Source organism: Gossypium hirsutum, chromosome A07 (genome assembly GCF_007990345.1).
Source record: "Gossypium hirsutum isolate 1008001.06 chromosome A07, Gossypium_hirsutum_v2.1, whole genome shotgun sequence".
Taxonomy (NCBI): Eukaryota; Viridiplantae; Streptophyta; class Magnoliopsida; order Malvales; family Malvaceae; genus Gossypium; species Gossypium hirsutum.
The window spans coordinates 24673041-24686574 of NC_053430.1; the positions used below are offsets into that span (position 1 = coordinate 24673041).

At 32.6% G+C, this 13534-nt stretch overlaps 1 long non-coding RNA gene across 2 annotated transcripts; it reads left to right on the forward strand.

Moving 5' to 3' along the window:
- The first annotated feature begins 684 nt into the window (after nt 1-684).
- Nucleotides 685-4675, forward strand: LOC107942980 (uncharacterized). 2 transcript variants are annotated; one of them, XR_001695950.2, is made up of 2 exons: nt 685-2714; nt 3913-4675. It is a non-coding gene; the product is annotated as an uncharacterized lncRNA (long non-coding RNA). The 2 variants fall into 2 exon arrangements; XR_001695949.2 differs by having other exon boundaries at nt 4172-4675.
- The last annotated feature ends 8859 nt before the right edge of the window (nt 4676-13534 follow it).

Here is a 13534-nt window from a genome sequence, read left to right on the forward strand (position 1 = left end):
AACATACGGTTTGTTTATTTCATACGCAAGTATTAGTGAATCTCAAAGTTTCAAGAAGTAATTCAAATTCCAAACAGCAGCCCTCGACTCAACCATGTTTGTATAGTTTCTTTATGTTTGAATATATGACATATATCTAGGGTTTGGAGTCGGTTTTGTATCAAAAATGATCTTTTTGAATTCTGAATTGACAATGTAGTTTGAGTTTAATGTTTATAACTTGTTAAATGCATATATGAGTTTAGCAAGTATTTGAAAAGGGTTAAATGGTTGAAAATTTGCAATAGAGCATATGTTGACTTGGTTTTAAGTTGAACCATTAGTTAGGTGATTTTGAATGAAAACGTTGATGAAATGGACTTATTTGAGTCAATTAAAAGCATGTATTTTTTTAAATGGTGGAAATAAACAATGGTCAATTGTATTGGTTGTATGTGAATTAGTATTTCATAATTTTATGGAAACAGTGAGTGGCGTTGTGACATCAAGCTCTCAACGTCGCGACGATAGCAAGTTAGTGAGTTATGTTGTGACCTGGAACCCTCGAAGTTGCAATGTCAATCCAATAGTTTGGAATTTTTACATTTTAGATCATATTCGACCTTGAGTTATCAAAAGAGTTTTCGTAAACTTGTATAAAACCCGAAAATGATTGTAAAACATACTGTGAATGTGTAATATACTTATGAACATGTATAAATGGTTAAATGGCGTTGTAATCTATCATAATTGTTCCAACAACGAATGTGACATCTCGTCACTTGAACCGTTGATCAGATCAGGTATGAGATGTTTAAGATAGTCTCTATCTTCTTTTCCAACAACTTTAATTTATTGGAAGAAATGTATTATGGTAACGAAGACCCGAAGGAACATGTTGAGCAATATAATGATTATACGGAGATTCTAGGTGTCTCGAATGCATTGCAGTGTAGAGTCTTCCCAATCAACTTAAAAATTCATGCTTGTACTCCTCACTTCCTACAAGATCCATTTACAATTTTAGCTAGCTAAAAGACCTTTTTGCAAGACACTTCCTACCTAACAAAGATGTAGGGAAGACCAAAACTAGCTTGCTAGGGATCAAGCAAGAAAAGAGAGAATCTATCAGGGCCTTTACTCGGTGATTCAGCACAACAACGGTGGGGTGTCGATGTCTGACAGGCAATTGGGATGCACAAGCTTACATTTCAGGCTTGTGACACAACTACCTCAAATATATCTTACCAACGAAAAGCCAAAGTCACTTAGCATGAGTACGATAAGACGAACAGGTTTGCAAAACCAGAGGATGTTGAACAAGCTCACAAAACCTATTTTCTCTCACAAACAAAAGCTTCGACGACAACTGAAGGGGTTAGCAAGGAGGTAAAGACTAAAATAGGCGAACCCTTGCACTCGACGTAAACAAAGGGGTTGTTTTCTCCTTTGTCTCGGCAGCGCAGAGTAGAAAGGCATTTGCCAAACGAGCCCAGAAGATAATTGCATTTTGACGGTAACCAAGACCAGCAAACTAGAGCCCCTTCATAAACTCCGCTAAACTCTTCTACAGCATAAATCTTGCAAGGTAGAAAAGGAAGGTATTCTAGAGCCTCCTCTTCCAATGAGGCCAATGTTCTCACTGGTGCAAATTTCATGGGGAGGTAGAGCACAAAATAGATGATTTTGTATGCCTGAGATGCAATGAAGGAAGCAGTTCAACGTGGTCATTTGAACCACTTTATAAGGCAAAAATTAAAGCTGTGGGGTACCTCACGAGATAAAGATGATAAGGCAGAAAGGAAAAAGCTAGCTAGAGGAATAATTCGCATGATAACAAGGGTTACTGATTGGATGGCAGCCGGTTCTAAAATGAAAACTTCTTCACACAGCGTCATGTTAATGAGCGCAACAATCAAAAGGTCTTGGCAAACTGAGAACTAGAAGGTAAATTTTGACAACTGCGATTTGGTTACGGTACTAGATGAGGTGGGTAATGAACCTTTGGTGGTAACTGTGATTGAATTGAAGGCGGATTTTTTTTTTCTCTGGATCAAGACGGATTAAGCAAGTTTCGGGTCGGGGTCAAATCGAGCAAAATTTCACCCCGTCCGGTCTCCATCTCTATTCATCTTGAGTCCATCTACCCATTCGGCTCTCTGTCCTAGAATGGGTGAATCGAGCTTCCTCGACACAACTCGCTCTTATTCTTTTTCACTTTCGTTGATACCATGCAACAGCAATGGTGCGGTGAACTTGGATAGATTATATAAAAATAAAACTCTCAGATTAGATCACCGTTGATTTGCCAACTTACGATGAGGTGAACGGCTCTTGTAAATATTCTGGAAAATCGGTTCTTCAGAAGGGACAATGGGTGTAGTACCGCTGGCTCTCCCTAATCTTTGCCCATCCAACAAGTTTTTCGCTCAAAACCCAAGGCAGATTCAATAGCTTGCTCTATCACCCCCTACTTCTTCTCTTCCTATGCAAAATTTTACTCCAACAGACTGGTGATTAATATCTGCACGAAAAGTGTTCGACAAAATGCGTGAGAGGAACCCGATTACATGGGCTTACTTGATCTTGGGGTACAACCAAAATGGAATGCCTAATAATGCGCGTGAGGTTTGTGAAGAGATAATTTCTATGGGTGTATAGCCTCTCGTGATGCCTTCGACAGTGTTCTTCGAGCTCGGATCATGTGGTCTTCGTTATGGTTTGCAAATTCACAGGTTGACTTCGAAATCTCAATATTTGTTTGGTATAATTGTTTGCGATATGCTGATATTTTTGCATGGGAATTGTTTAGGGTCCATTGCCAATGTACGTTGCATTTATAATACTAACAACAACAAACATATTTTTCTAATTTATATATTTTATTTGTATAATGAAAAAAATTATTATGAAATAATCCATACAATTATTTGAGTTCTGTGTATTCTTTTGGAGGCTAGTATGGATTTATAATCATAAACTTGGTGTCACATTCCTGGAAGTATCGTTATCAATGCTAGATTATTGGTACTTTTTTTCATAAAATGGGGTTTTTAATGAAAAAATACCGATTTTTATAAACCATTCAAATTCTTTTGATTTCCCCAGAAGTTATGGAACACCAAGTTCTTTTACTATATATATTTTTTGAAGTATAATTCATTATTACCTTCAACTTAAAAAAGAAAAAAAAGAAAAAAAAGTTCATGGTGTTTGTTCTTTTGGGAGTTATCTTGTCAAAGAATATTTTGCCTGTGCAATGCTTGTAAATTCATCATATATCCTAGAATCATCTAGTTGCATAGTTTACTCTTCTTTGAGATTCTTGTATCATGAATTTCTTATTGTAGATCTGATCATTGATACATTTCTTAATTGCTTTTTTGATAAGAGAATTATTATTGCTCGAGTCAACTTGATGATGAGAAGAATGTTTCTTTTGAATCCCTTTTAATTTCTTTTCCATATTTTACCATTGAGCCATTTAGTTCAGGAGAATGCCCACTTGCTTTGTTTCGTTCCAGATCTGGAATCTTATAGTTTTACTTATTGATATTTCAAGTCAAAGGCTTAACTACAAACTGTTCATGATCGATTAAGCTAAAATTAGATCCTGATAAATCTCTTTTGTAGTAACTAGTAGTGGAGGTATTAAGGTTAAACAAAATTTCCTTTCTTCTTTATTAAGTACTTTGTTGCATAGCTTGGATTAATTTGTTTAGTACTCTTCTTTTTCTATGAACACATTGCTTGGCTGCTTACTTTATTATCTTGAGATGGTGTGATTAATGATAGAAAATAGTAGAGGGACTTGCATATGAATAATTTTATGAAAGAAAATTGACATTTCTATGGAACTTGAAAGATTTAAGTTTGAAGTGACCATGAAATTAAAAGGGTGTAAAGGTGGTGAAATGTGGCATTATTTTGCAGGTAATAACATGACAAACACGTGGGGATTTGTTCTTATATATGTAATAGTACCAGCTATTTATTATTACTGTTCAAGATCTCGTATCTGTTGTTTAGTTAGTTTAACTAGCCTTAGGATCAAATGAAGAAATTTAATCGTTGAATTATTTGTATCTGATTATTATGCTCTCTCTGATCAGTAGAACGCTTAGCAAATTCATGGGATCGTTCCATTTTTTCATAAACTGATGTGCAATTAGATCATGATGTATCTATTCAGATCTTATGTTTTACTGGGGGTACTATGATGGCGGATCAATAGACTTCCTTTGTTAACAATTATGTTGGAAACACGTCTTTTGCTCAAAGTGCCGGAACAGAGGAAGATAACAGACATCTTTGTTCTCACACCCTCGGATGGTTACACTTCATTTATGGTTATTACCCAATATCCATGTCCTCACATCCATAGGCGGTTATCACCCAATGTAATTTCGTTGTTCTCACACAAAAGGGCGATTACACCCCATGGACGATATGCTTATCTATATTTGCCTATACATGCATATTTATGTACCTTTAAGAGAGGAAACTCATGACGGGTTCCCATAAATGGTTATACCTCCTTACGGATAGGTATATTCATATAATGTATATTGGCAGAAAAAGAACCCACGAAGGACTTCCACAGATGGATTTATTGTCCACATTTGTATCATATTTATAATTCTACATGTTACATTGTAATTCTACTTTCATCACGTAACCTCAAGCCGATTTGGTCGACAGTCGTGATTCAACATGACATTCATCACATAAGTCCTAACTGAGTAGACTTGACCGGCAGCTTTGATTTGACATGATTTTTAAACCAAATTTTAGAAATACCTTATTCAAATTAAATCTTTATGTACATGCCAAAGTCCTTCGAGTGATATATGATGTGAAGCTCTCAAATTTAAGCCTTATACTTTTTGCCGAATTCATTACCTACCTGTTTGAATCAATAACACATTACGCTCGAAGTGCTTAGTAAGTAGCCATGGATAAATCTACTTATCCTTTACTTTCTTAGTGCTGAGCCTATCTTAAATTTTTTATATTAATACTTCCAAGCCACATTTTAGTATTATTAACGCATTCGTCAAGTTAATGACTTTTAGGGCTCAACTTATATTTTCATACTTCATTAACTGATAACTATGAAATTCACATTTAATACTTTCATAAATGATTCATATAGTATTTAATCATTTATGTCTTACTTTTTGAATAGGGGTGAGCGTTCGATCGAATCGAATTGAATCAAATGAAAAAATTTCGAGTTAATCGAGTTGACGAATCATATTTTATCATCCTAATTTGATTTGAAATTTTCTCGAATCGAGTCGAGTGAGATGGAATTCGAATCGAATCGAATATATTTGTTCGAGTTAAATTTTAAAAAAAAAATTAAAAATTTGTCCACCTTAACCAAAATTTTTATTAACTTTCATCACCTTATAATTTATTTATTAATTTTTTTATATACGGGTTAGCTTCTTTGCTTACTTAGTTGTTTTAATTATCTTCAGATTCTTGTCACTATATATTTTGAAATTAAAAAATATATTAAATGTAAAAATATGTTTTTTTAATAAAAGTTTTTTTAAAGATAAAATGTGAAATTGATTCCAATATAAAATTTTAACAATAAAATTTAATGGCATAATTAATAATTCAATTTTAATATAAATATTCAATATGATTAAATAATTCAATAATATAAATAATATAAAATGTGAAATTTAATTTAATAATATAACTAGTAGATATAAATAAAATTATTACTATTTATGTTTAGTGATTTTTTTTTTGGATAATTTTGATTTTTTATTTGAGAGTAAAGGGTGAGAAGTAAAAGTTTAGGGGGAAAATATAAAGTTTTTGGGAATAAAAGTTTGAGGGAAAGTAAATAAGGGGAAGTAAAATTTTGGAGGGAAAATATTAAAAAAAATTGGGGGGATGAGTTTGGGGTAGATATGAGGTGGGATGGGAAGAAAGTAAAAATTTTAGGGGGAAAGTGAGAGGGAGTAAAAATTTTGGGGGAAAATAAAAAGTTTTGAGGGTTTTTAACAGTAAAATTTTGAGAAAAAGTAAATGAGAGTAAAATTATGGTGTGAAATGGATTTTGGGTAGATTGGGGGTTGGGATGGAAGGAGAGTAAAAGTTTTGGAGGGAAAGTGAGAAGGAGTAAAAGTTTTGAGGGAAAAGTAAAAAGGTTTGGGAGTTTGGGGTAAAAATGTAATATATTATAGTTTGATATTCGAATTATTCGAATTTGAAAACTCAACTCGATTCGAACTCAAAATTTCGAAAAAAATTCGAGTTGACTCGAATAACTCGATTAACTCAAATAACTTGATTCATTTAATTCGAAATTCGAATTTTTTTTTAATTTTTTCGAATCGAATCGAGTTTTGCTCACCTCTACTTTTGAATGCTTTCATATATATATATATTCGCACATATTCTTTACACATCACATTTTTATTTCCATTACTTTTACCAAGGCATGCATGATTATCAATTTTCTTAATATGAATAAGGACAGATTAATTACGCCACTTACCTTTAGAGCATATTATCATATTAATTTGTTATTAGCTTACTTCTTTATTTACTTTCTTTTCATCTCGTTTAGTTAGAAGACATTTAATTTATGATAATTTGTCTTAATTTTAGTCATTTACCGTCACATCTAAAGTTCATTAACAACATTTAATTCATTTTTGTCCACAATAAATTCTAGTGAAACATGACTTGGATACTTGGGAATCACACTCAAACTCCTCACATATTGTACTAGATGTGCATCAAATCTCAACACCATACATATACATATACATATAAAGGGCCAAAGAGTGCACCAAAGTGTTGTGCCAAAAAGGCACCACATCATATCATCATGTTGTATCATATTGTCATTCCAAGGTGCACAACCTAATTCCATTGACATGCTAATTGCATCCTCTATTATACTAAATCTACTAGGACACTTTACAATTATAATTAACATATATTCCTTAAAGCCATTAAAACACACATGTATAGATATAGATATAGATATATCATATAAGGGTACTTTAAGTGTTGTCACATACTTGTGATCAAATCCATTTTAATAAAGGTGTTATGAACATGTTCATTTTCATATGTGAGCACCATAGGTGCTTTGCATTTACAAACACATTTCACATTTCTTTAGGCTTTAAACACATGTCCATTTCATATAATAGTTTCAATTTATATAGAGTCATTCTTTTTATTTATCATTCACATAATAAATTTCATGTTTTTAACAAGGTATCAACTAAAAGCAAGAATTATCGACTCTAATGACAATTACTCATATTCTCACACCAATACTATAATTCATGCTTATTGAAGCACACTTATTAATATTTCTATGGCATCCAAAGTTATATAACACCTCATGAAACCAATATATAGTACAACTTAATGATAATTAATTTCATCACTTTTAAGCCATGGAATTTAAATATATTCACAATTTAATTATTCAATTTTTATCACATAGATATCACCTAATTCATAAACTTTATCATAAGATTAATAAGAGTATCCAATGTTAAATGCTCTACAATATAAAACTATGCTTCCATAAACTTGAATCCTACCCCATCACCTTAGGATGAAAATGAGGGGAATGATGGTGGAATCCATACAAGATGGTTGATTTCCATGTGATTTCAACAAAACTCAATGTTAGGTGTTGAAATTCTTGAAAAATCCTGAAAAATGAAAAAAGAAGAAGAATAAGGAGAAGGAGAGAACCTCTTAAGGGAAGAAGGTTGGTCGACAGTAGAAAGGGAGAGTTGATGAGTGGTTCATTGTTCTTTTTTCCTTTCCTTTAAAAAACACACAAATGGGCCCATATACAAAAAATTCAAGCCCAAACTCACTAATTGAAGCCTAATTTTCATGTACCTTAATCCAATGGTCCTAATAAATTTCATATATCAAATATATCATCCATATAACATTTTCATCATAAAATACTTGAAAAATGACCAAATTACCTTTATCATTTTGCTCCTTTTGACTATTTGTACAATATCTTCTTAATACTAGACAATTATCAATCTCAAATCTCATAATTCGTTTATAATATTTAATGTAAATCCATGTATAATGAAAACTATTTTTTTTTCCTTTTCTCTCAGTAAAATTGAGAAATTTACAATTTAGTCTATATACTTCCTAATCTCTTCAATTTAGTCCGAAAAGTTATTATCACCATACCAATTCATATTCCTATTTATTCTCATGTCAAATAGGCAAGAAAAACTATTATGTCCCTTTTTGGCTAAATTTTCATTTTAATTCTTAAACTTTTCAAAATTTGCAATTTAGTCATCTTTTCACATTTCTACCTCTATAATTCTTTTCATAATTCCTATGTCCAAAATCAGTTTACTTTCATAAATATTACTTTATCCAACAACTTTTCAAATTTTCTCAAAAATTCACTATATCCGTGATCGGAAGTGTCATGTGTCTAGCAGAAAATTTTGGGATGTTACACTTAGGGAGCTTTTTAAGTCTTTAGTTGATAATTTTGGTTAGCTGTTATGTTATGGTCATAGTTTGGACATATAATAACTTATCTGATAAACTTTTAAAGCTTAATTTGTTTTTATATAAGCATGCAATTGAATATTAATTATAAAATGTGTGCCTCACTTTTTGATACGACTTCAATGTTACGTTTCTATTTGTTTGAGTTGCTTTAGAAATGGACGTGGCATCCTGCATTCGGCTTCTTCGTTCTGGTTAGGTATGGGCTATCACACTAAGAAATGACCAAATCATATGCACATATGTTTTTCTTGAATTTAATGAGTTTAGTCTTCGTAGAATCAATAACCAAAAGGCAAGAACTTTGTTTCCAATGCTTTGTTCTAACAAGTTTTTTGACCACATTCCTCCTTGATCGGATTTTGAACTTCAATATTAATGGTCTTTGTAGCAGGATTGCATACACTCAGCTTCAATATGCTATTCATCGTCATCAATTTTATTGGGACATTTAAGATATTCGAAACTTCCCCTATATAGAAGTTGTGCAATTCAAAACTCCATAAGAATCACATTCTTCTTCCATGCTATAAAATATTTTTTTGGAATTGATGGGAGAAACAAAATAAGAAAAGAAAAGAGAGAGAAAAAAAACGAAAATAACTTTTAAAAAAAGAAAAGATAATGAAAGATGTTATATCCTTACCTCAATTTGGACTTGGTTGGACTCTTCATTGGGCCATCCAAGACCTACTAAGTGGCATAATTGGCTAGGATCTATCAATCTCTGATAAATACCCTTAACCTAATACCTTAAATATTCATCTTTGAGTCTTTTTACCTTTTCGGCTTTCGACCTTAGAAGGGTACCTTCGTTGTTTTCACTTTTGCTGATATTGTATTAATTGAAACTAGCATAAGTGACGCGACTTCTTGGAGATGAGTTCCTTTTGGGAGTTAGAGTTTTGGGAAAATCGAGAAGGGACGTTGGATCAAATAAAAAAATTAAAAGAAACAAGAGAGGATTGACTGGCAAAAAAAACTTGAGAAACAAAAGGCATATTTGTATGATAAAGTGGTGAGACAAGGCAACAAGGACAATAGATACACAACAAAAGCCAATGAATGGGCGGTCAAAGTTGAGTCGACTCCTTCCATCGACTTGGATGAGCAAAAGAGCAAGCAACAGCACAAGTATTGAGCTAGAAGTAATAATACAAAGCAGAGTAGGCCACATGGTCGAAATGATTCAATCAAACTAATGCAAACACCATTTTGGAACTAGGGATGAGATTTGAAGATTCTTAACAACATGAATGTCCCCATGATTTCAATAAATGTCCCTATGGATCGATGTTCTTATCTCTGCCCTCCAAACATGTATAAGTTCTCATCTTCATCTGTAGTTCCGCCATCATGATTGTACAGGGAAATCCATAAGGTGGATGGAGAAGGTTAGATGGAAAAAGTACAAAGGTGGTAGTAACTTAGCCAATAATATATATAACTTACTTTGATACTCGCGTCTCCCAAGCTATTCACATGCAAATTGAAATAAGACAAAATAGATAGAAGTAATGATCTTTTACTTGTCATGAATGACAGGTACATATAACTGTGAACAAAATTCAACTTTTAGTGTTTTATGATACAATTTCTAATCACATTTATTGAGTTGGTAGTAGAATAATGATTGGCTTCATAGGAACCAGAAGTACTCAACCTCTTTCATAACCAGTTGACATGGAATTAACCATAAGATTGTTTTGCCCAATTTTAATGGCATTGATTGAATATAAGAATAAATATCATGGTTTCATGTAAGTAATTAAATTTTATGTTATTTTACATGCTAGTACTCATGATCGAGATTGGTTGGGTTTACTTGTAGCTTTGCACCCTAAGTGCTTAAGTATGCAGGTCCTTCATTAGCATAATGAGCATGAGTTCCAAATTTTAGTGCAGCCACAATTACTCTTTCACATTATTATTTTTCCCTTGTTCATGTTCAATACTTTATTTTATTTTTGTAGGGTGTGCCTTGTATTTTCAGCCAAACAGACGATGATGTCATGACGAGAAACTTCCCAATGTTGTGAAGACGGATGACATTGTGACGATGCGAATGGGATCATTGCAACATGGCGACATGTTCCCCACATAAATCGAGTTTCTTCTCCGAGTTAAACTCTACTATCTTTTCCTAGTTAAACTCTTATTACCTCAGGGATATTTTAATCTGATTAGACCTCTAATCTTAGCCTATAAAAGGGCTATTGTATCATTGTTTTGATAGGCCAATTAAGAGGCAATAAAAGATGTAGTACTACAGAGCTTTTCTTTTAGGCGCGACAAGATGTAGTCACAAATGAGTTTTGGTGAGAGTTTTCATTGCAAGTATAGACAGAATTTTGTACCCCTTTTGAGAGATCTATATGAAAGTTAGGGTTTTGTTTTTGGGTTTGCTCTATGAGAGTTAGGGTTTTGTTTTTAGGTTTTAGGTTTGTACCTTTAGTCCATTTAGGTTTATTTTCTCTATATTGTACTCTTGTTTGTTTACTCATTTTGTGAAAAGCCAAAACCTCATTTACCATTGGTTTTTATCCTCTTCAAAAGAGTTTTCCACGTAAAATGTGTGTTCGATCCTCTCTACCTTTTCTTTTTCTTTGTTTATAAGGGTTGATCCCCAACAAACTGGTATTAGAGCTTGATTCAAATTTTACAATCGACCCATTTAGGGATGGTGACAACAAATTTCGACATCAAGAAGTTCGATGGAATCACTGATTTCATATTGTAGTAATTTCGGATAAAGCAGAGTGTTTAAAAAAAGGTTGGTCGCAAAGGGTGACAGTTGATGGAATCATTGATTTCTTTAATGTTTCCTTAATGGTTTCATATTATACAACCTTGATTTGAAGACTAGGAGTCTTTCAGTTTCCAAGTTTGAGAATGGTTTAGGCTTGGTTAACGTTCTGCAAAGATTTAGTTTGACCTGTGACGAGCCCTGGAGAAAAAGGTATGATAAATATAATTCAAGATGGAGATTTGTGGGGTGTGTCTTGTATTGTTATTGAGCAGACGATGACATCATGATGAAAAGCTTCCCGATGTTGCAACGACGGATGACGTCGTGACAACGCGAATGGGTATGTTACGACATGGCGATGTATTCCCCACATAAATCGAGTTTCTTCTCCCAGTTAAACTTTGATTACTTTAAAAATATTTTAGTCCAATTAGACCTCTAATCTTATCCTAAAAAGGGGCCATTGTATCATTGTTTTGATAGGCCAATTAAGAGGCAATAAAAGATGTAGTATTACAGGACTTTTCTTTTGGGGGCGATAAGATGTAGTTGCAAATTAATTTTTGTGAAAGTTCTTTTGGTAACTATAGAGAGAATTTTGTACCCTTTTTTAGAGAACTCTATGAAAGTTAGGATTTTGTTTTTGGGTTTGTTTTATGATGGTTAAGGTTTTAATTTTTGGGTTTTAGGTTTGTGCATTTAGTACACTTAGGTTTATTTTCTCTATATTGTACTCTCGTTTGTTTACTCATTTAGTGAAAAGCCAAAACCTCTTTTTGCCCGCGATTTTTATTCTCTTCAGATTAATTTTCCACGTAAAATGTGTGTTCGATCTTCTCTACCTTTTCTATTTCATTGTTTATACGAGTCGATCCCCAAAAATTTTTATTTTTTTCTATGACGTAAACTATATTTTGATTAAGTTTTTCTAATTTTCAATTTATCTCTACATTTTATTTATGTTATTTGTTGTTGATGATGTGTTAAGAGTAATTGGTGAATACCTTTTAGATTTTTGCACATTAGATATTGTCTTCAAGCTTTACTTAGTTGAAAATACAAAACGAATATTGTTTAAACCTAATGTTTATATGAGATTGCTATCTAAGGTCTGGCATTTGAGGACATTAGAGCTTGTTTCTAATAAAACATGTGCTGGAAATTTTCAATGTTACCCTTTATTTGAATTTTACTCATTTATTTTGAATTTGTTGTTGTTTTCCTCTGTTTTGAATTTCATTGTTTCTGCAAATAAGTTCAAAACAAATAATATGGTTGCTGCCATTGAGTAAAACTATCTTTACTTGTCACTGTCACTTGCATTTATATGGTGTTAGGGACCTATTAAGCTCTAGCAAAGTCGATCTATTAAAGAAACTCACCTTACTAAAGTTCAAAACAAATAATAAAATAAAATAAGTACATAAATGATGTCATTCAGACTTTATTACTTCATTAGGAGAAAGTTTTAGATACTTTCAAATTCTTATATTTGTTAGTTCAATTTCTAATTGTATATTTGAAATCTTATTTTATATATATAAAAAAAAAGTGTTCTTTGAGTAGTTCGATGCCATGTGGTAATGGGAAAAATGTCTGGATTGGGGTGTTGGCTACCATCTATTTTAGTTTTTCCTTTGTAATTGCTAAATTTATGTGAAGGTATAAGGAGATTTTGAAAATGGTTTTAATGGCCAATATCTAGACTCTAAATTTTTCTCTGCTATACATATCAAGTTTTAATGCAACATGGGGAATCAGTATGGTAATAATTAAACCATGTCCCCCTTTCAAGCCTTTATGGTTCAATTGTGATATAATTGTTTATGGAGGATGAAGATCGGGCTTGCTAAGGCTTGTGGCTAGTTCAATTTTTACTGATCCAAATTATCATTGATTATTTATAACTTGCTATTGATTTTGTTTTTGTTTTTACTATTTAATGCTATTTGATATAATTTTAGTTTGTTCCGTTTATTTCAATCTATTTCAATTTATCTAATGTTAAGTGTAAAATTAGATAACCTGACTATGAGGAAACTTGCTCATGCAGCCAGACCAAAGGCCTAGCGAACACAAATAATGGACATCTCTATTCTCACACTCGCAAATGGTTACACCTCATAGGCGATTAGCACCCGAGGTCTCTATTCTCATCTCTTGATAGTTACAACCCACGAACAATAAGCACTCGATATGTTTATCTATAATTGCCTATGCTTGAATGTCTATATGTATTTTGGAAAGAGAACC